Raw genomic sequence first — 21,995 nt, forward strand, 5'->3', positions numbered from 1 at the left:
ATCAGGTGCTCAGCGAGCAGATGCCTATTCAGATAATGAGCTGTAAATAAAATCATACACATGGATACACAGAAGAAATATTTTGGCTTCAAAGGCATTTTTCTTCAGCATGTAAACATTGCAGGAATTTTTCTCGTGTCTCAAATAGCATTACTCTGCACACAAAGTCAAGTCTACTCACGGTATGGTTTATTTTTCTCCAACCGTTGGAAACAAAACGACAGCCTTCAACCACTCGGAGAGACCGCAGCCTAACGTCCTGAGGTTCAGAGATGCTCTGCAACGATGGGCAAGTTATTTTTGGAAATCTATCTGGTTGCTAGGGCAAATTCTTGTAATGATGCGCACCATCCGCCAAGCAGAATCTGGTTTGCAATTCAGGAGGGGAGGAAAAATTAAGATGAGGCATGACTAACTGGGGGTAACGTGAGAAGCCAAGTGAAATGCCGCACTACACAGAAACACGGTTAGGGCTTCCATCAAGGCTCAGCTGAGCTCCTCCATGAAACACGCCTGGTTGTTTTGAGCCAACAGAGCCCAGATCACAGGCTTGAAAGAAATCTCAGAAGGTTGTACAAGGCATCCTGCTGCCCCAAGGCAGGATTAACTACACCTAAGCAGTACCTTATGCAGGCCATACCACTACTGAACAATAAACATTTGTTCGTACAACTATCTCCCATCGGTTTTATTTGTCTTTACACAGGGGAGTAAATGAGGCAGACAGAAATGAAGCAATTTGCCCTCAATTGCACACTAAATCTCCTGCAAAATCTGGAAATAATTCCAGATGTTTAGAAAACCACAAATAACCCATTGATCAGTTTTCTAGGAGCTGTATCGTGGTCATCTTCTCATTTTCAAAATTACCAGAGCCTCAGTTCACATCGACCTGTTACACATCTGGATAGTCTTACGCATGTTATAAAAGCCCACAACAGTTTTTCTATCCAAATTCTAAGCTTTTAGCTCTAGAAATAATCTTTTGAAGGTTAACAGATGGCAAAGATGGTAAAGCAAGGACAAAGGGAGGAGGGGGTCATAAAATATTTTCCATTTTCTTCACTAACAATGAAGAATGGAAACTTGCACGCTAATGTTAAAACACACCAGCTTTGGATGACACAAACAGGAAAAGGTTGTATAATTTATATTTTAGTGCCATATCTGCTGGTCGGCTTTGCACTGAACTCAACCGAGATTATAGGAAAGCATGCATATCAAATTTAGGAAGCTGCCATACTCTTCTTGATAGAAGAGTGCTTTGCGTGTCAGAAGAAAGCTACTGTAATTAAAATAATATCTCCCTTACAACTGAGAAGAGAGAATATTTAATTAGGCTTTATACTGTTGAGAAGAGGCTTATATAATAATCTTACTTAGGCCATACAGTCAAATGAAATGTGCCTTCCAAGATTTATTCAGAACTTAAGTGCACTTCACTGGTAACAAATATCTCCCGGTAAAACCTGGCATTAAAACTAAATTAGCACGTTCTCCTCCTCCATTTTGATTTCTGAAATAAAAAGGTTCCAACTGATGAGAGATGTAAGCGTCGCAGAGACCGCGAGCTAAATGACACCCATTAAGGCACCAGACTCCAACATCTGTACTCTGTGCCCTGCTTCTGGGAGTGATGCTGGGCGCAGAAGGACCGAGACCAAAACCCTCTGACACGGGTCACTGACATTCAGCAGGGCAGACACCCACACTGCAGTCCTGTGACACGCTTCACGAGCCTCTGGTCACCATGGGTCACAACCCTCTTCGCTGGAGTAACCACCGGCCAGGCAACGTCCAAGACACCGGTTCGTCCTTCTGTGCATCCTCTACCCCCTGCCTTCATGAAAGCAGCTTTCAGATAAAGTTAGGGCTGACTCACTCACCTGCGGGCTGCAGATCCCTCACATACACATACGTGCGTCACGTAGGGACTCCCCGCAAGGGTTGTCCCTGCCTCTATGGTGACACGGCCCCAGCTCAAGCTTTCCAAGCGGGGCTCCAAGGAACGGGTCGGGACAGCACACCAAACCAGAGAGCAAGTCCTCCCCGTTTCGACTGAACTCGCAGAGCTTCGATGCTGCCCAGGGCTGTAACAGCAGTCCTCCTTTTGTTCTTTCGCTCAGGAAATGGCAAATTAACTCTCACTGGATGGAAAGCCATGGTAAGAAAAGATAAGGAACTAGCCCAACTATTCAGGGCTCAAACTGCAGCTGTCTTCAAATCCTTATCAAACGCAGCAACACACACGAGATTTTGTGCTCTTCCAGCCACGTCCCAATGACCCCCTCAAATGGGACTGCTTTATAGGAGGGATCTTCCTATATAGGCACATACAGCTGCTAATTCCACATATCCACAGCGTATTCTGCAGTGCAAACTCCAGCAGGGTCACCTGCAGTACGTGGAGGCAAAGCACAGAAGCGAGGCGCTCCTGAGTTTCCGCAGTGCTCCAGAAATGCTACTCAAACCCGGTAAGGTCCACACCATGCATGTGGGCACACACGTGCAGCAAGGTAAGAAACAGTCTTGTTCATTTTATGTAATGCTACAGAGGAGAGTGCTTCTGAGTAACTCTGTTTTGAAAAATGGAGCATGAATGCCACTGACACCTAAAGATCATAAAGAAAAAAACGTATGCACAAATGCTGCTAAGAAACCAAACACCTTCTCGAAAGAGGATTTGCCACTGAAGGGAGTACAGGTTGATGAATGTTCGGAGGGGATCTGCCTGCAGCTTTAACAGACCGTGTAAATGGTTAAAATGCTCCTCGAGCAGGGGCCTTCGTGGCTATACAAAGCCAACAGCTGCACAAATGTAAGGTTGGGGAAGGCTGGAAGGTACCAGGAGGTCTGAAGCGTTTTCGGGGAGATGCACACACACAGGCTTACCCAGCCTCCCGACAGGCACTGTAATTGTAAAGGGAGCTTTAATCTACCTTAGACCTATATAAACAAAGATCACAGGAACCATCACATACACCAGCCTGGGAACGAGGAATACAGGGATCATCTTTCACTTTGTAGCTGTCTGCTGGAGAGGAGGGAGGAGGACAGAGGGAAACGAAATAACCACGCACGCTACGGTGGCTCGACGTGAACAGGCCTGTTCCTGCTGTTCCCGTGGGTCATTGGGATAATTAAATCCTTTATAATAGCCACCGATCCGCGTCACAGAGTGCGTACAAGCGCCAGCCAACTTCTCCAGGTTGCACAAAAGCGTTGCTACGCGTTGCAAAACGGCACCCGCGCGCTGCTCGGCGCTTTCGGGATGGATCCTGGCACCGCTACTTGAGGAGCGCCGCCGCAGCCCGGCACAGACCCACCACGTCCCGGGGGACCCCGCGGTCCGACCACGGCTCGGGCAGCTCCCGTGTTTTTGGAGGAGTTTACGGAGAGGTCAGGCTGAGTCACCGCACTGCTGCTTCCAGCCCACCTCCCCCGCTGCAGAGTTTCTAAATTAATCTGGGTCTTTAGGCTTGTCGGCTTTTATTGCCGTTTCGTCAAGAAAAGCACAGCTTTCACGCCACAAACTACAGGGCTGAAATCCCCAGATGAGCGCAGTAAGCGCCGCCTGCAATTCGCCCCTGCCCTTATTCATCCGAGTGCGCTCCCTTAAGTGACTCTCTAAATCTAGGGTAGGAAACGCGCTTAGCTTCTCCTTTATCTCCCTCCACGAAACATTTTAATCAAACACCCCAGCCAGCTACATCCAGCAGATACGGGGCAGAAGGGAACGGCACCTCTCTGTGCTCACCACGCTGGACGAGTCACGTTGGGGGGGACAGCCTGGACCAACACCCGGCGCTCAAACCCCCTCCTTGGGTTCGTGGTGATGCCAGAGGGCTGGAAGTCTCACGTCTCTGCAACAAATCGTTGTCAAAGGGACAATTGTTCACCTTTTTTTTTTTTTAAAATATAAATTATTGACAAGGAGATCTGTGTGCATATTGCCCACAGCCTAAATAATCCTACGCCTACCGAAATCAAGCAGGACTTCACGGAGCAGCTGTCACGCGCTGCAGGGACTGAGCCAAAGCCTAGAAACTCACCCTGGCTGTCCCGTGACGACGTCACACCTTTTCTCTTCTAGTTTTAGCTTAAGTATGGGATGGAAAGGTAAATCTAGTAAAAACACGTTTAGCTACTAACTGGAAACTCTCTGTTAAACTAATCACAGCGCTCCGCTTGGGCAGGGGCGCGCTCCGGCTCCCCGTGACGCGGTAACCAACCACACGCCATCGGCTGCTGGCAGGATCAGCTGCTCGGCTGCAACAGCACGTACCTGTTAGCACTGGCAATCTACAACTGGAAAATATTAGGGAGGGCTGATTAATTGCTACAATACGAAGTTTCCATGCCTTCATTCCACATTAACGGCTTCGCGGTTAACAAAGACCCTAGGGAAAAGCAGAAAAGAAAGAGGGAAGAAAGAAGAAAGGCCCCCCGACACATCTGGGGCCAGGAGCATCCTCCGAGGACAGGAAGGCACACAGCAGCCTTCTTGGCAGGGCTTCGGCTTCCATCAGAAACAAGCGAGGCCTCCACGCTTGCAGGCCAGGAGCCAACACAGCGATGCCCCCGAGAGCCCCCAAACAGCCCTGGTGCTCCACCACCACCCCAACAGCCACTGCTGGGCCGAGAGAGCAGCGAGAGGGGCACGGGTGGATGGAGCCGTGGATGGAGCCAACGCCGCTCATCCTCCTCTCCCTGCAGAGGAGGGGTGGGGGCCCAGGCATTCCCCCAAGGCTGCAAACCTCTTGCTTGCACCCCATTCCTGGGCCAGGTGGCCACCAAGAGCAGCCTTCACCTTACCAGAGCACGGGTGCAGCAAGGCTCCTGCTTGCCCAAAGGGAGGCTGGTGACAGCCTTGAGTAAAACCCCAAAATCCTTCATCCGAGCGCAATGCTTGAGCTTCTGGTCCGGCCTTTGGTGATGGGGACGAACCGCACGGAGAGGAGAAAGCAAAGCAAAGGTGACAGCTCTGTTGTCACCTCCCCTGCACCCCTGCCTCGCCCCTCCATACGACTCAAAGGAGCAAAAGAACCAAAACCTCACGCCCCCTCCCTCTGGAGGAGAGGAGGAACCTCAGAGTTGGGCCTGCCGTGCCACTCGAGCTCATGGTGCTGCCGTGCCGGGTGATTTCACACGCCATATGCGCAGCAATCGGCGCGGGCTCACTGCTGCACGGGGCTGGGGGAGCAGCCGCGACCGCTGCCTGCCGATCAGAGCTGTGAAGGGAGCGGAGAAAAAGCGAAGCAGGGCCCGCAAGTCACCTGTCGCATGCAGCCTTTCCAAGGCGGCACGACGCCCCCGGGTATGCTCCCAGCTCAACACAAAGGGCACGTGAAGGCAGGGACACAGGGCACACACACACTTCAGCACACCCACGGGTGGTGATAAGGGTCTTGAAGGTGCACGCACTGGGGACGAGAGAGGAGCATCCTCTCGCCCAGGGGATGAGACCCCCTCCCCGCAGGGAGCTCCACCGGCAGGAATGCAGCGCTGCTGGGCTTCAAGCTTCAAAGCCTCGAGGCTTTATCACACCTGGGGTTTTCCAAGTCAGGGTTTTTATACAGCTGCTGGGGCCGTGTGACAGATTTTAAGCAAGCAAGACTCAGATCTGAATATCTAAGGAGGCATAGAAACAGGAAATAAAAAAAAACAGTACACACTTAAACCGGCGAAGTCTAAGAGCTGGCACAGCACAGACGTTGCTCTCCCAGAATTAGAGTTTGTTTTTTTTTTCCTTGAAAATACATCAGTAACTTAAAAAAAAATAATAACTTTTAAAAACAAGGTCTGACACAGCATTTGTACTCACCCTGGCAAGTTCTCTCACTTCCCACAGCTCTAACAACTTCTAGGTGAACACAGCAGCTCCGGAGAGTTTGACAGTACTACTTGCACAGAGGTACCTTGAAAGCAGAGGCTCTGAGTTTCCCTCCATGTAGTCCCACTAACACCTTTCGTTCCTCTCGCTGCCTTCTCCTTATCAGAGGGACCTGGAGAGAGAGGAGTCTTGCAGGGGCTCTGGGACGAGCACGAGGAGGCTCCCCGGGGACTGGGGCTCCGGCAGCAGGATGTGCACGGCCGACGCTGCGAGCCGCGAGATGCCGGCGCACTCCCCTGCAGGACAAGCAAACAGAGCTGACGCGTGCAGCCTTCAGCTCCGATGTGGCATGCGGCTTGTGTTTTATGTAACCATTTACGACTGTTACTCAATTATGAAGGAGGGCTTACCATGGAAACTGCAAAGAGGTGTTTTGTTTAAGACCCAGAGCACACTTTTTAAGGGCTGTTCATCTCCCACGTGCAAACACCTGAACTGCACTCACGGCTCCACGTTTGGATGCGTTCTCCAGAGCATGGCCAGCACCGGCTGGAGACCGGTCACCGCACGGCACGCTTCCACACAAAGCATTTCCCCCTCCCCTCCCCGAGCTCAAAAGCCAGGTGAAACCAGAGCACGGATCAGCTCCTTTAGGCGGCCATTAGATGATTCTGACGGAAATGCCATTTTCTGCTGAGGTCCCGCGGGAACGCAGCAGCTCAGCAGGCTGCCAGCCCCCGTCAGCTCCCCAAACTGCAAAGCCTCGGGGACCGCTCCCAATTCTGTACGGCCCGCAGTCAGCAAGTGAGTTGGTAATCCAATTAGGCAGCAGCACAGGCCGCCTAAAGAACTAAAACAAAAGGAAATGGGGGAGAATAAAAAAACAGGGGGAATGAATTATGTACAGAGCAAAGCGTATCCTCATTACTCTCCTAATCCGCAGCTGTGAGCAGGGTGTGGGGAGGACGAGGCAGCGCCTTCGCGCCTGCCCTGCCACAGACAGTGAGGGTATGAGCGCGACACAAGTTTTAAGAACGTGTTTTAAGCAACCTCCTAGCTGAGTTCTGGCCTCGGCTGGGCCGTAAGGCGATTACAAACGAAAAGACGGAGCAAGAGATCTCAGGCACCGATGGATTTGTTTGTGGGTGTGAAAGAGCGTGACAACTATCACATCGGTTTCCATGCTGGAGGCCCAAGCTATGGCATTATCCGGGTTTCTGGAAAAAAATAAAAGCAGAATGAAAGAAAAAAGCTTTGTGTGTGCCATTGTTCTGGAAAATTAGCATTTTTAATAGGACAGTAAGCATAAGGCTGGCTTTAGATGATGATAACTATCATCATAAAAAGCACGTTCGGCTTTTTATGGATTTTCCATTATCATAACAAAAGAGTGCTGAGCATCTTGGCTGAACTGCTGGAGTTAAAAATGTGTAACATCTGACTTCTTAAGAGTTTCACGAACAAGAAATGACGAGGATGCACTTCTCCCACCACTGATCCCTCTTATGAAAAACTTTCAGAGCATTTTAAGACCAGAGAGAGACGCAATTATTTTATCAGACCTGCGATCCAAGATCAAACCCTGATAGCAAGACAGGCTGCCCAACGCAGGCACCCAGCGCCTGAAGCCCAGGCCGGAGAGCCACTGATTTTGCAGGGAACAAAGTATTTTCCCAATCCTCTCCATGGGCAATTAGCAACGAAAGCCTGAAACGTCAAAAGCTGACTCTTAATTACTGAAGTCAGCACTTAATGACTCCAATTATATTTCTACTGATTTCTGAAAATTGGATCCTCCACTACACTTGCTGTATTTAAATTCGTTTCTTACCTCATTTGCAGTAATTGTACTTTGACAAACCAAATTAAAATACAGTCGATTTCTAAAATCCTACTTAAAAATAGCGGGGATTTAAGAACGAGACAATTCTTAAGCCTACCACCAGCCACATTTTCCTCTGCCTCCCTTCAGAGCACAGAAATCCTGGAGTTACAAAGATGAGAGAGAGATGCAAAAGACAGTATTTGCTAACGGCCGCAGAAAGGAAACGGCATTTTAGTTCTGTGATAGCAACTCACTTTCTTATCCCCCCAAATCACAGAAATTAGCGTCTCCTCTTACCCTAAAAATCATCAAAAGCTACTCTTCTCAGGCTTGCCATCACCAGCACCACATAGGAGTCCAGCAACCCAGGGCTTCAGCTGACCATCTAGCAGGACCCTCTCAGTTGCACCCACCACCTCTGCGTCTGACCTGCGTGCTGAGACCACTGTACCTAGATCTGCCTGGATCAAAATATGCATGTGTGCCATTAAGGACAAGAGGGTAGGCAGCATATTTGCAAGAAACTAAGCAACCAAGGTAAAGAAACCAGAAATAAACAGTATTTGAGGGAAATCTCTGCATGCATTCACTTCAGATGACAGAGATTGCATAGATTTCTCCAAAAACGATGCCCCTCTACATGTTTTTCTCCAGAAAAATAAAGGAAAAACCGCTGATGGGCCTCAGCTCTCTCACCAATCTCAAAGCTAAAACACCCAGACAGCCAGGGGAGCTGTTGGGTATCCACAGGAATGACGCCGAACCCGAGATGCCCATGGTGACATGGCCGGCAGCATCACAGCCCAGGCAACGCAGTCGCAGGAGTCCCAGCGTTAGTGTTAATTCAAGAGGCAAGAAAGAGGACGCAGATTTACGGGGCCACGTTTTCACTCCAGTACAGGGAAATAATACGCCGATGTCACGGCTACTTCTTGCAGCAACAGTTTTTCATTACGTTTCTTTCTGCTGTATTTTTCCTCTCCTCGTTCGCAGATGCCCGATACTCAGCAGCGGTTGTTAGATTTCATGTTCACATCTGGTTTAAAGAGGTGGCTGCTTAATGCTCCCTGTATGTAAATAACTGCACGCTGGTTCAGCCCCTGCTGTGCAGGCGCAGGAACGATGAGATTATAAAGCTTCAACGCAGGAATGCGTCGAGCCGGCTTTCATCTGCAAGCCTACCAGAACTCACCCTGCCTTACGTTCCCCACCCTCCCTTTTGCCCACGAACAGCCTGCTGCTTTCAGCGAGCACGTCCAAACAGAACCAGCCCCCGAAGCGGGGCACGGTGACCAACACCGCTGCGGAGAGAGCCGGGGTTAGGAGGAGGAATCCTTGCCCAGCTCCACTCCCAGCAGCTGCTTTCTGCTGACCTACGGTTATCCTGCAGCCCCGGCAAGAGATGACAGACACCATTTCCTACCCTCGCAAACTGAGGACTGTTGTGCGGCTTTGCTCTGCATATTAATGATCCTTAATGCCGCCTAAAAGCGTCTGCAAAAATCTCAAGTACGGATTTCACCACTTTGCCCTGTGCTTGGCAGAGAGAAGCCATAAAGAGCCGATGATGGTGAAGTGTGTTTAACGATTAAAAGGGACAGGAAAGCATTCATTAAGACATCCACTTACTCTTGTGGAAAGGGACATTAAGGTGATTTTTCTCCTTGACCAGAGATGGCAGGTGAGTTAGCTGATGAGTAATGTTAGTCTGAAAAGGGGCTTTTAAGAATAAATATATAGATATTTAAGTTGGCAGTAAATAAGCCTGTTCGGAGAAAGCAGGAAAAAGGGTCAAGGGAATGAAGGAAAAGGCCTCCCACTTGCCCATGACTTCTTCAGCTTCAGGCAGTGATTGAAGATTAATCCTCAGGAATAGAAATCACCCTCGGTAAAGGTTCCCGGGATTCAGCCCTTCCTGGGACAAGATGAAGAAGCACTATCAGTTGATCTTTATTCCTCAAGCCTGGCATAACAACTGGGGTGGGACAAGGCTGAAAAGAAGGGTTAATTAAACAAAAAGCAAATAAGCAAGAACCCTTAGAAATTGATTAGACAATGAAAGTAAATGACTTGGCAAAACAAGGTTGATTTCATTGCCAGAGTTATAAAAACATCTAAGAGATGGAGTGCTGCTTCAGTGATTGATATTCTCACTACACGTACCTGCAGAACCGATAAGCACTGGGACATTTATTGGGGTAAATGAAACCACAGCCGAGCCACCTCCTTTCTTACTGTGTGAAAGAAGAAAAAGCTGCCGAGGATTCCTTCCTCCAGAAAGCAAAGCACCACCGAGGACTTAGGAAAAGGCTCATGTTGCCAAAATAAGGCTCAGCAAAACATATTCATCAAGCTCGCGTGCCATTTGTTGCTTCCTTGGCTGGAGGAAGGGTACATGAGCATTCAGTGCGGTGACCAGAAGCAGAAAGCCACCTTCCCTCCCCGCACTTCTGCTCCGTGGCTGGGCTCCACGTTTTCCACTCTCATATAGATCCCTTTCCACCCATGTGGGAATTTGTACGGCCAGGGGAAGGCCCCGAGCCTTGGGAAGAACTACACGTGCAATACAAATCATGCCTACGTTACTGAGCCGATGGCCGTTTAATCCTTCTTTGTAATACGCTGGTAAAGAAAAGAGACTTCAGCCCAATTTCATACAACTGAAGTCTCGAGTCATCCCGTTGGTGAGGGCAGAAGGACAACTAGTACACATTTGCTTACCGCTGCCATCAATGCCAGCATCGTAACGCTGAAATATCCCAGTCGTCAGAGCAGCAGCGTTGCAGACTGCCCTGCATTTTTAACCTTGATTGTACATAATTGTTAATCACTGACCCATTCTCCGGCGGTCCCAGGCTGGAGTGAGTTGCTAAGCAACCCATTTTTGCTCCAGATACTTTTTAAAGCTAGTTTAGAAATGGCCAAAAGTCAACAAAGTGAGTAGTGAGGCTACCACAGGCAGAGCTGAGACGGAGGTGTGCACGTAGGAAGCAAGCGAGGCTCAGCCACAGCTCTCCCTAACACCTTGCCCAAAAACGTGGCCTGGCTACGTACCGACAGCCGTTCAGGGAGCCCGTGTAGGGCTGCAGCCCCTGAGTGGCAGAATTCATCGCCTCCCGCTCCCGCCCGGCCCAAGCACCGCCACTTTACCTGGCTACCAGCCACCACAACCCAGTTCAAACCCAGCCTGGAAACAAGCAAGCAAGCAGAGGTCAGAAATACTCAAAAGTCCGGTTTCCTGCACGCTTGGGGCTGCAGCCCCAATCCTTCTCACCTCCCTGGTCGGTGCACGCAGGAGCCCCGCATCCCTTCGCTGTCCCCATTGGGGCGGACACGTGCTCCCAGCTGGCATGCACTCGCTGCCTGGCACTGAAACGGGGCCAGATGAATTATTTCAGCTGCTCCCTGTAATGCGTTTTCGTGTCCAAGGGGCTGCCACTCTTCCCAGAGCTCATGGGGACCTCACAGCCCTGGGACTGTGTCCTTCTGGCAAGACAGCCTGGGTGGGAAAGGGGCAGCACAGAGAGGATGGCGAATGTTGCACCCCATCCAGCTCTTGCACAAAATTCAGCTCTATTTTTCTCCCTATTTGCCTTTTTTTTTTTTTTTTTTTTTTTGAAAAACACCTCAAATAAAGAGCAACATTTACTGTGCTCTGTCATCTCAGAGAATTATGTCCTCCTCGTTTTGGTATTTTCACCATCTCATTAGCAACCGCTGCGGTGTATTATTATTACAGAAACTTGGGGTTCGTCCTGTAGCAATCGGTCATAAAAACACTACAGATTTAAATAGAAGCACGACTGAACAGCCACGTTAATTGTCAAGGAACTGGAAAAGTTACAGGATTAGGGAGGAACACGCAGACAGGAAACCGCCAGAGTTCTGCTTTTTCTGCCCTCTCCCCCCACCTTTTTTAATATCCAACCTACCGGTGTAAATTGGACCTCTATGATTAGGTTCACAAGGCACCCGATCAATTCGGTAAGGGAGGCTGTGGCTCTGTGCCAGAGTGGATGCTCGAGTAGCTGAACACGTCTTGTTTTCGTAACTATATCCTTTCTATACATTCATGCAGATATGCCTTATTAAAAATAAAAAATTAAAAATTAAGACCAACCTAACCCAGCAAGTACTGGTGTAAAGGCACACAAAAGCAGCAGAGGCCTCCAGCTTGTGCCTCCCTCTTACCTTGGCAAATTTTTGCTTTCACCAAAAGTAGACGGGGCCACGCTGCCAGTGTTTTAGGAGTAAAGGAGATGGTTCAAAGAGCAACGTGAGCTGTATTTTGCAGAGGAGGGCCAGGGCAAGTCCTGTGACCCTCCTGCGCACCACAAAGCATCGGCTGCCACGCTCACCTCTGCAAAGACTCGGCACTTGGTTCACTCGGGCTCTGCCTTATAACCTCGTGGAAGAACTGCTGTAGTAGGATTGCTAGCTGGGGAAAGAAACGATCAAGCATGAAGAAATCATACAAAACCGGGGCCCCAAGAGCAATTTGAACACTTGCGTTTAGGCTGTTTTTGATGGTTTGTTATAAAGGACTTAAAACCTGAACCCAGCTTGCCTTTGCTGCTACTCTCGGGCCCGAGCGAGCTGTTTATCGCGCCGGGTGATACTAACCCAAGCTACGCGGCTTACAGCTTTGTCACTGCCTCATCAGTCACTCCAAGCAACACGATACCATCACCTCCAGCTGACCCCTGAAGCTGAGTATTGTTTCATGAAAAAATACCGAAGCTAGGTTATGGCAATCTGCCCTCCAGACAGGCAGACCTTGCGCAACGCCGCGCTAGCGCCGCTCCGCATCCAGGGGCACGGCGTGGCCCGGCGGGATCGCTAGCTGGAGATAAAATACCCACGGCGCACGGGGAGGTGACAAGCCAGGAACACAAAACTGGTGGCTCCAAGAAGGTGGCTACAATTGAAAAAATAACATTCCCACCAGCTCTGCGGAGTGAGCTAGAGACGACTGAGTAGGAGAAGGTGCCAAATAAAACTGCTAGGAGCTGGATGGCTCTCTGCTCACTTCTGCAAGCATAGCTTCTTGGAAAAGAAAACAATCCCCTCTTGGTCCTCAAAGTGTCTCGAGTACAAAACCTGCACTCGGCTCTCCACCCGGCCTGAGAGTGGGCCGGGAGAGCAGGACGGGCACCACGCGGGCGCTGCTGCTCGTGAGCCAGCAGGCGGGTGGCAGAAGGAATTTTAGGGCCCCCAGTCTCTGCAGAACATCAACAAAAGAGAAAAGGGAGCTGTAAAGAGCTCCGAAATGCAAAATGCTCCTTGGAGGAAGAGAGTTACTCCAGTAGCACCCAATAGGTGTTGCAGTTGTTCAGTGATCGATGCCCGCAGGCAGCCAGCAACCGACCTCACGCCTAGGTCGGAGATGTCTGCCGAGACCGCTGGAGTTTTGAAGATACCGGGATGAGAAGACCGAGCCTCTAAGTCTCAAGGAACAACATTAATTTGGAACCAGTCTTGCTTCATCAAATGCAATAAAAACAACCGCTGCAGAGAACATTCCCCATGGGACAGAAACGCTTCGAACTCCAGATGCCTCGGGCCAGGCAAAGTCTTCCCTTAGCCTAAGGTGACAGCTCCTCCTCCCACCCCACCGCATGTCCTGGACCCTGCTTCTGCAGCCTGGGATGTCCCTGCACCACGCAGCTCGGGGATTTGGGGTAAGGAAGCCACCATTGGGCAAAGTCATCCCTACCTGCAGTGCTTTCCAGCGCACCAGCTCCCTGAACACCTCACCATACAGTCAACAGCACTTTCCTCATCCTCTCCATCTCACGCCCCATACGCAGCCAGGTAAGTTTAAACTCCCAGTGCTGCTTTCCCAGGATGCCAGGGGACAGAAACCCTCGTCATCCTCATCCTCCTCTCTTCCTACCCCGTGGCACAGAGCTGGAGAGCTGGCATGGCTACTCTCCTGCTGAATCCCTCCTGGTCAAGCAGCCTCACGTTTGCAGGGAGCCGTTAATCCATCATCTTCAGCTATAAGATTCATACAAATGATTTTTATCCATAATTAATTAAGGTCTGTAAATGTGGAAATGAAATTATCATTTACGGTGTAAAATGAGATAGTGCAGAAAAAACGAGGCAATGGCAACAGCTCTCTGCTCTGCGTGAATCAGGAGGAGATGTGGGGGTGGGGGTTATCTAGCAGCACCTTTAGGTCACAGTACAAATTTCAGCGTCTTTGATGAGCTGCTCAGTCCGGTCCCAAGAAAGCTTTGCATCCAAGGTGCCAAATTAATCCCAGAGCTCAGCTCTGTACCTCTGTTCTCAGTAACCCCTGTGACCCTTGCATTACAGGCACATTTGTAAGACAGCTAAAAACCCAGCGTTTCTTTCTCACTTGGCTCCTCTGCTGGAGAAGAGGTTGGTTGAAGCACAGGAGAGCCGCTTCTCGTCACATGTACAGCGACTCACCTTTCCATTTGAATCAGGATGCAGCAAGAGAGAGAACATACAGGGAAACAGATGGTCCCGCGCTGAACACAAGGCGTAATTCACTCGAGGGGCTGCAAGTCAGGGAGGGAGAAGGGATGAGCGAGCTACAGATCAACGCCACCGAATCAACCACCGAACTCAGCCTTGCGTTTCCAGCACAGCCCCGCTGTGGGTACTGCAACACAAACTGCAGCCATGAACATCTTCTCATTAACTGAAAGGAAAAAACTCTGGAAAGCTTTTCTGCTTTTTGTTTCGATGGCAAAGCAGCATCTGAACCAGCGATGGGGACGATGACAGTTTCAGAGGCAACCTCTCCCCATCCCTGACAGCCCACTGACGCAGTTAGCATTAAAATCTGGAAGAAGAGTAGAAGGATCTTCCTCCCTTATCCTGAGCTACTGCTTTGCCTGATTGCAAAGGGATATTTAGGCTGACACTGCGCTGGGGAGAGAGGCAGTAAACAGTAACACAGAGAGACTGGCAAACAGACGTGTCCCAAGACATTAGCGTACCCGGCCAGGCAGGCAGATTGCAGAAAGGGTAATGGCCGTGTTGAAATTAAGTGATGGAGAAAAGGTTAATACACGAGACCTCTGATTCTGCACAGCCAGACCTAGCGATGCACGGACTACAGGGGAGATTCAGGGCTGCTTTCTTGCCCCCGAGCACCCTCACACCTGGCTGAAGGCAGCAGGGCTGGGACGGTGCCCGTGCCAACAGGAGGCACGGCTTTCCCTGACACAGAGGGAAGAGGGCGAGGCTCCCCGGTACCCCACAGGAGCTCCTCGGGCTCAGCTCCTCACTTGCCAAGGCAAAACCACCGGGCAAAGTAACAGCACAGGTTGTTTGCTGCTGAAAGAGCAGGCTCTGAGAAGATCGGGAACGTGGATAGCAGGAACAGGAAGAACTGCTCCGTCTGGTCTCTCTCCCTCGTGCGCCCATCTCCGCGAACCCGCTGTCTTTGCGGCTCCAACCAACTGGTACGTCCCCTTCTGCCGCTGACGCACGGGGGATGAGAAACCCCAATTAAGGATCCACGTCTCGCAGGCTGTTTAATTGGTGCCTTCAGCTCTGCAGGATCCCGGGTCAGCCCCAGATGGGGAGCTGCTCCGTAAGTACAGTTCAGAGGCTAGCGCTTCCAAAGTGCCTACAGACACACACACATGGCAGAGGTACACAACTGAGCGCCAAAAACACAACTATTTTGGAAGAGTCAGTTTTTAAAACCCGTGGTTTGCTTCTTTGTAACATACTCACTAGGTACAATGAGAACACAGTTACTTCCTCCACTTCATTTCAAGCTATTCCCCACTGCCTCTGAGAGTTTAGGTCCTGCAGAGGGCAAGGCACACGCTTGGCTTTATATAGTTACGCGGGGTCTATATTTATACATTTTGAGTATAAGAGTTAAGCAGATGCCCAAAGCTCAGCAGGCCGGCGGCTGGTATTTCAGTGCTATAACCAAAGGAGCTTATCTCTGCATCTCTAACATGATGCGGCTCCAGCGAGCCTGGTGACCACAGCGAAACTGAACGAAGCTCCCTGTTTCCAGTTGGATTCAGCTACATGATTTTATTCCTGAGGTGGCTCAGATTGGTGCCAGCATCGAGACACTATAAAATGAGGAGACAAACATGAAAAGAGGGAACAGCTGAGGGCATACCTCATCAGGTGTACCTCGTATCAATGCCATTGCGACACTGAGAAAAGCAAGAAGCCCCTCCAACAACGGCAGTGCTGGTCTTGTCTGTACACATTTCTATACTTGAAAACCCCAAGAGTCACAGCCACTAAGGCTAAATATGGCCCCACTCCCGCAAAACACCTCCTCACCTTCCATTCCCGGTGCATAAACCTACAGACCTGACAATGGGACTGGTGACCAGCGCAGCTGCTCCTGGACGAGCCTTGCAGTCCTGCAACCTGCCACGACGCAGCACAAGCCTTCGAGACATGCAGGAAGCAAGTGACATGCAGACCGCCCAGAGTGTGTTTGCACATTTGTTGTTCTGTTTAAAACCTGGTAATCCCAGCCACGTGGGCTCCCATTTGCTCAGTGACCCACTGAGCTCTCTGCTCGGTCTGGATGCAGCAGCAGTGCTGCCATCCAAATACCTGCACCCAGCTTCGGATCGGGTCCTGCAGAAGGAAGGGGACCAAGGCAGAACCAGCGGCCTTTAAAACCAGAAAGCCCAAACCCAAACAACCTACCACTTCTAGTGCATGCATGAAGTGCTCAGGTATGGGAGGCAGGAAAAACGCAATTTCCTCATCAGTATCACTTTTGTCAGCAACAGGACCCAAAGAAGCAAAAACACGTTCTGCAAACCACCCTGACCGAATCAAGAGCGCATCACACCTCATAAATATCACTCTTCATCTGGGGATCAAGCACTTCTCTCTCTAATGAGCCTTCCCAAACAGAGCAGACGTCGACCACAAAACAATTACACAGAATAATATTGGAAATTCCCAATTAGGTACAGCGTACAAAAACGCTTCAAAGAAGAAAAAGAACCCAAGAAAGACACTAATTACATATTTTTACCCTGCTATAGACAGCACTTATTTAAGGGAAAGTATTTTGCTGGAAAACGTGTTTGTTTTAATTATCTAATACTGATCTCACACACAAACAAATCCAAGCTACGGAAAAAATGCCATACCCGGGCTTTTAAGACAGGGTTCAGCCAAGGAGAAGAATGTGTTAAGTAATTAATGTTTTTTTGCAATGTGAAAGGTACCTATGGCTTCGTTTTGCCCATGGGAAATAAACACTGTTGCAGAGCGATAAAATGCTGTTGCAGAGCAAAATCTCTCTCTGCCCCGTCCTCACTGCTGCCTGGGAAAAACAAAAAGAAAGCCCTTTTTATTTCAGCTCCGTTTCTGCATAGCTGAAGCACCCCAAACTGCCTGAGGTTATCAGCACAAGCATCCAACGCGCAGAGCTGCGTTAAATGCGTCAGCAACTGGACGAGTCCGATCGCTGAAAGCGACGCCAGCACTGGACGTTGGTTAGCACGTCGCTAACCCAACTCCGAGCACCACAATCCATGGGAATTGGGCATAAACAAAACAGAAAAATTAGACAGATATATGGATAGCTAAGAAGAAAGCTCACCAGGCAATTAAGAAGGAAAAAAAGAACGTGAAACTTCACATCAGAAGAGAAATCGCCATCCAGGCTATTTCATTCCATTAATTTTTTAGCAGTATTACCCACTCCAGTCAAGTATAAGATAGAGAATTTATATTTTTAGCCTTTTGAAGCAAGCCGTCTTCCATAAAAAGGAGAAGCAATCTCACAGTAATTCATCCACAGTGCAAAAAGAGAGGAATTCCCTCCCTCACGCAGCGAATTCAGTGGCAAAACTCTATAAATATTGCAAACCAGTTCCAGCAATACATGTGATTTAAAAGGAATTCAGAAACCAAGGCTTAAACCAAGCCATTAAAGTCAAATATTTTCACAGTAAAGGGTTCAGAGGTAGAGGATGGCTGGTTTGATTTTTTTTTTTTCCTCCTCCAGTTCGTGACTCCATTTTATCAAAAGCTTGCTGTAAACCCCAAAGGGAAGAAAAAAAACAAAACCAACCAAACAGAAGAAAGAGAACAGCAGATATATTGGCCTCTCTTTCCCCAGCTAGAGCCATAGCCCACACCTTCGCCCTTCCACTTGGGGATGCCCTCACCTTCTCCTGGTGACCCGACACCCACAACTCACCTTCTGCCGGCGTCAGTCTTCATTGCACAGCCGCCTCCCCCCCTCAGCCCCTGTGCAAACTCACATTTTGGGCTGCTGCCGAGCAGGAGCAGGAGAGAAAGGCAGGTGCTCCCCCGGTGACCGATTAAGTCGCCGAGCGAGACTTTCAGACTCCAGCGCTGACAGGGTTATCGCGCGGGGAGGCGAGGGGCAGAGCGGAGCATCCAGCAAGCCGCTGCCCCAGGCCCCTCAGGGAAAACTGCCTGGAGCACGGAGAGGGGAAGGGGATACCGGGGACAGGGGTGGCTGGGAGTCGTCTGTGGGTCTTTAATGCTGAGGTTACAGCCAAAGAGGAAGCGTGGCAAAGAGAAGCAAGGGCGGGTTTTGGCCGCTCCAGCTGCAGCTCAGTTGGAGACACTGGTCCATCACACGGCGATGCCGGTTACAGAACCAGGAGGCTTCTCCAGCAACAACGCTAGAAGCCTTTTCTGCCTTTTTTTTTTTTGGTCATGATTTAGGAACAAGTACTGATCTCCTGCCTCATAGCATAGGAATTTGAAAGTTAGGACAACCTCCTCCCTAGCCCTACAAAGGTTCAGCAGCGTGGAGAGGTTCAGGTCTCACCATGAACGCTGAGCGCAGTCAGGGTTCTCCTAGCACCTGGATCGCTCCTGTAGGGAATTTGTGCTCCCTAGGAGGGTAGGGAAATAGTAATTCCATGAAGCTGCAAGAGAGATGCAAAACAGAGCAACAACAAGAAAACGCACCAAAGATGCACCCTGCTATTTCTGCACAAACTAATTCAATACGAAAAAAGAAAAGAGCAACCTGCTGCTTAAAAATATTCTTCAGATGCTATGTAAGATCTATTAATTCTTTGCTAAAAGGAAACATCCGGAATGAAGGAGAGGTCCCAGGGAGAAAACAAAATAAACTGGTTCCACAATCGCATAAGATTTACTTAAGACCACTGTGATGAATGCACACCAGCAGTCTTCGTTCAGGGTTTCCCCTACTCATCTGAGTGTTCAACTCTTCTGCTCCTAATGCTGAGTGAAATAAATACATAAATACTGTACGCATGAGTAGCTCCCGACATAAATATTTGTTAAAAGACTTTTATTGTTACTCCTGACGCGGGCCATCTGCAGCGTAGAGACATTCAGATCCACGGCACAAGCAGCAAGGGCTGTAAGAGCGAGCAGCAGCGATGTTCTCTCCTACCCGGATCGCTCACTGCTGCCGGCGGGTCTCGAGGCCACCAGGCACCAAGGAAGCGTTCAGATGTCGCAGCAGCTTGGTCTGACGGCAGGTTTCAGAGAGAAGTCCACTCCTAAACGCTGCCTTGCATTAAAGCATGCATAGAAGTTAGATCAGCACAATTAAAATGAGCCAGAACAATCCTATTACAGCTAGGCTGGCTAGCCTCACACAGACAAGCCTAAGTTTATACTTAATTAGCTGTTTTAACACGCTCTCCTTCCAAAACCAGCTTTTCAGAACCGAAGTGACCACCAGTTGCATCGCCAACACACGGCAGGACAAGACAAACTCACGTCCTTCTCTGGACAAGGCCCCTGGGCACACAGCACCTGGTGATCTCGCAGCCCCCGGCAGGGTCATTCCCCAGGCCCACCAGCGACGAGACTGAAGCTTGGGGCAGCAGCATCCTGTGATCCTCACAACCTCATGTTTAGATACCTCGGGGTTTTTATTTTTATTTTTCCTATATTTCTGCGTGTTAAGTATGACACAGGGGCTAGTTTGCTTGAAACTCTGAAACGCCCTGTGCCCTCGTTAACGCAAACACCCACCGAGGGTATGCCAGCTTACATTCAACTCCCGAAAAACAACTGAAGAGGCTACTTGACCAAAGCAGCAGCAGGTTTACTTTAGGCTTCTGGAGTGGAAGCAGGTATTACAACCAGAGTACAAACAGAGCTGTAAGCGGCAGCAGGCCTCTGATAACGAGAAAGAGAGATTAAACCAGCCCCAAATGCTAAAACAAACCCTTGAGGACCTTAAAGGGAGAAACCCAGGATCTGATTATTCCTTTGACATCACTGCTGCTTTACTCACATAGGTGGATGGCTGGCTACCAGCATCTCAATTCTGCTAAAGATTTCTTTAACCTTACTCTTTAAGACGTTGCACAAAAATACCCCCCTTTGCATTTAAACGCTTTCTCTACGACAGAGCCTACAGGTGCTCGGGCACCAAGCCTCCTCTGGCAACGCTGCACGCCTGCAGCCCCTGGAACGCAGGGTGTTTTCAAGCTAAATGGCAACGGGAAATTCAACATTTTAATCTCAGCTAGGAGAAACAGCATTTCAAATACAGGAAACATTGGCAGAGGTTAACAAAAGAAGAGAAATTGATTCAATCTCTTCAAAAGCTCAGAAGGGTGGAAGCAATCCACCCGGCATTAAGGAAGGAACTTGGAAGGAAAGCATCCATGGATGAGTGACACCGTTACATCCCACTTGAAAGAGGAGATTTAAGGGCAGATTAAGTTCTGCTGGCAAGCTGGTGGAGCTCTGGTGATATCAGCTGTCCTGCCCACTCACGCGAAGCCAGGGCTCGTTTCAGGGCGCTGCACAACGTGGCTTCAGCTTGGAGCTGGTATCGGCCAGGATGAGCGGGTCCCCACTGAAGCATTAGGGTCTATGGACTCAGCCAAAGCTTCCAACTCAGCAGGCCGCCCAGTCCAAACAGCAGCAACTATCATCCCAGGCCTGAAATACGTGGTAGTGCGTGTGAGAAATATGCTCTGCTTGCTCCGGGAGACAGAGCAGATCCTGGCACCTCCTAATTCTTTTAGAAACGCGGTCACCTTCAGTGCCTCGAGAAAGAGAGGCAATTCCAGCAGCATTCAGCTTTCAGCACTTGGCAAGAGAGGATGGGAAAAAGTATCCATTTTCTTAAACAGGGATCTAAAGGTTGGGAGGGAAAGGAACATGCACCAAGAAACCCAGGCAGGAAGAAAATCAATTAGCAGACGGGGTACAGTCAGGAGGGCGGAGAGCGCCTCCTGCTAAAACGAGGCTGCAAACAGCTTAGCAGTTACTTACAGAAAAAACATCCCTCCCACCCCTAGAAAACCTGCCCTGGATGTGTCAGCGTGTCCTTTCCGCGGTGTCAACCGGTGCAACGGGCAGGCAGCAGGTCAGGGCACCCCACAGCCTTGCCGGAGCACCCGTGCTCCTGGGGCACCCCCAGGTGCTCCCCCCGGCCCACGGGATGGGAGGGTGAGAAGCGAGTGAGCTTCCCCGACACGTTACCCTCAAATCTCATGTAGATCCAAATTCATCAGGCAAGCAGTTAGTGGCCAGATTCTGCTACAGATCAGAGATTTATTTACTCACCAGAGTCAACTGGAGGGAAGGAAAAAAAAATACGTAAACCAACAGCCCACACACTTCCCTCTCCCTTCATTTATTTCTGGCGTCTTCCTGCTTTGCATGGCTTGTGACACCACCAAGCCCAGAGCATCCTGCAAACAAAAAGCAGAAAAGCTGGTCTTTCGCGGGGATAAAAGAAGGCATAGGATCTGCCCCTGAAGTACAAACAGGTTCAGACACCTTCTCTCAGGAAGATAAAGGTTGTTTCGCATGTAATTCCTCCCACCGCCTCGAGCTCCTTTAAAGTACTCGGGGGAAGGAAGGAAGGAAGGATGTGTCAGGAGAAGATGGCACATTTGCATCAGGCACTTTGATGGGATAAACACTCCTGCGTACCCCGGTTATTGAGGAGGCACTAGTGGGCACCTCGCACGAGTGGGAACAGGCAGCAGGCTTTGCCAGGCTCGGCGTGCGTGCTCCGGAGCCTCCCACGGCTTCCCGCGCGCACTGCGGGTCTGTGACCATGGCAAGAGGAGGAAGAGTGGGAAATGGAAAAGTGGCACGTAGAAGCATGGTGGTACATCCCTCAGATATTATTCAGGTTAAGGCTGCGTTTCAGTAAATAACTAGGTAGTACAAACGGGAGACTAAGTGCACATATATATTAGAAGGGGAAAACTTGATTGTTTTTTCCTATTTTCTGTAAAACGGAAGATCGATCGTCACCCTGGAACAGCTTGTTCTTTCTGTCCACCATGAGGAGAAAGCCCGAGTTGCCAACCCAAGCTGGGTGAAGGTGCCTGCTACCTTCTCGTCTCCCCAGCAGCT

At 49.8% G+C, this 21,995-nt stretch overlaps 1 protein-coding gene across 6 annotated transcripts in view; it reads right to left on the reverse strand.

Moving 5' to 3' along the window:
- The window catches only part of TIAM1 (TIAM Rac1 associated GEF 1), a 176,693-nt gene that overhangs the window by 142,480 nt on the left and 12,218 nt on the right, over positions 1 to 21,995 (reverse strand). The window contains exon 2 of one of the 6 annotated variants that reach the window (XM_040576841.1): positions 5,825 to 6,129. The exons of the other annotated variants lie outside the window; for them this stretch is intronic. The gene's annotated coding sequence lies outside the window, so the exon portion shown is untranslated. The remainder of the gene's footprint in view (positions 1 to 5,824; positions 6,130 to 21,995) is intronic. 6 annotated transcript variants of the gene reach the window in all.

Source organism: Cygnus olor, chromosome 1 (genome assembly GCF_009769625.2).
Source record: "Cygnus olor isolate bCygOlo1 chromosome 1, bCygOlo1.pri.v2, whole genome shotgun sequence".
Taxonomy (NCBI): domain Eukaryota; kingdom Metazoa; phylum Chordata; class Aves; order Anseriformes; family Anatidae; genus Cygnus; species Cygnus olor.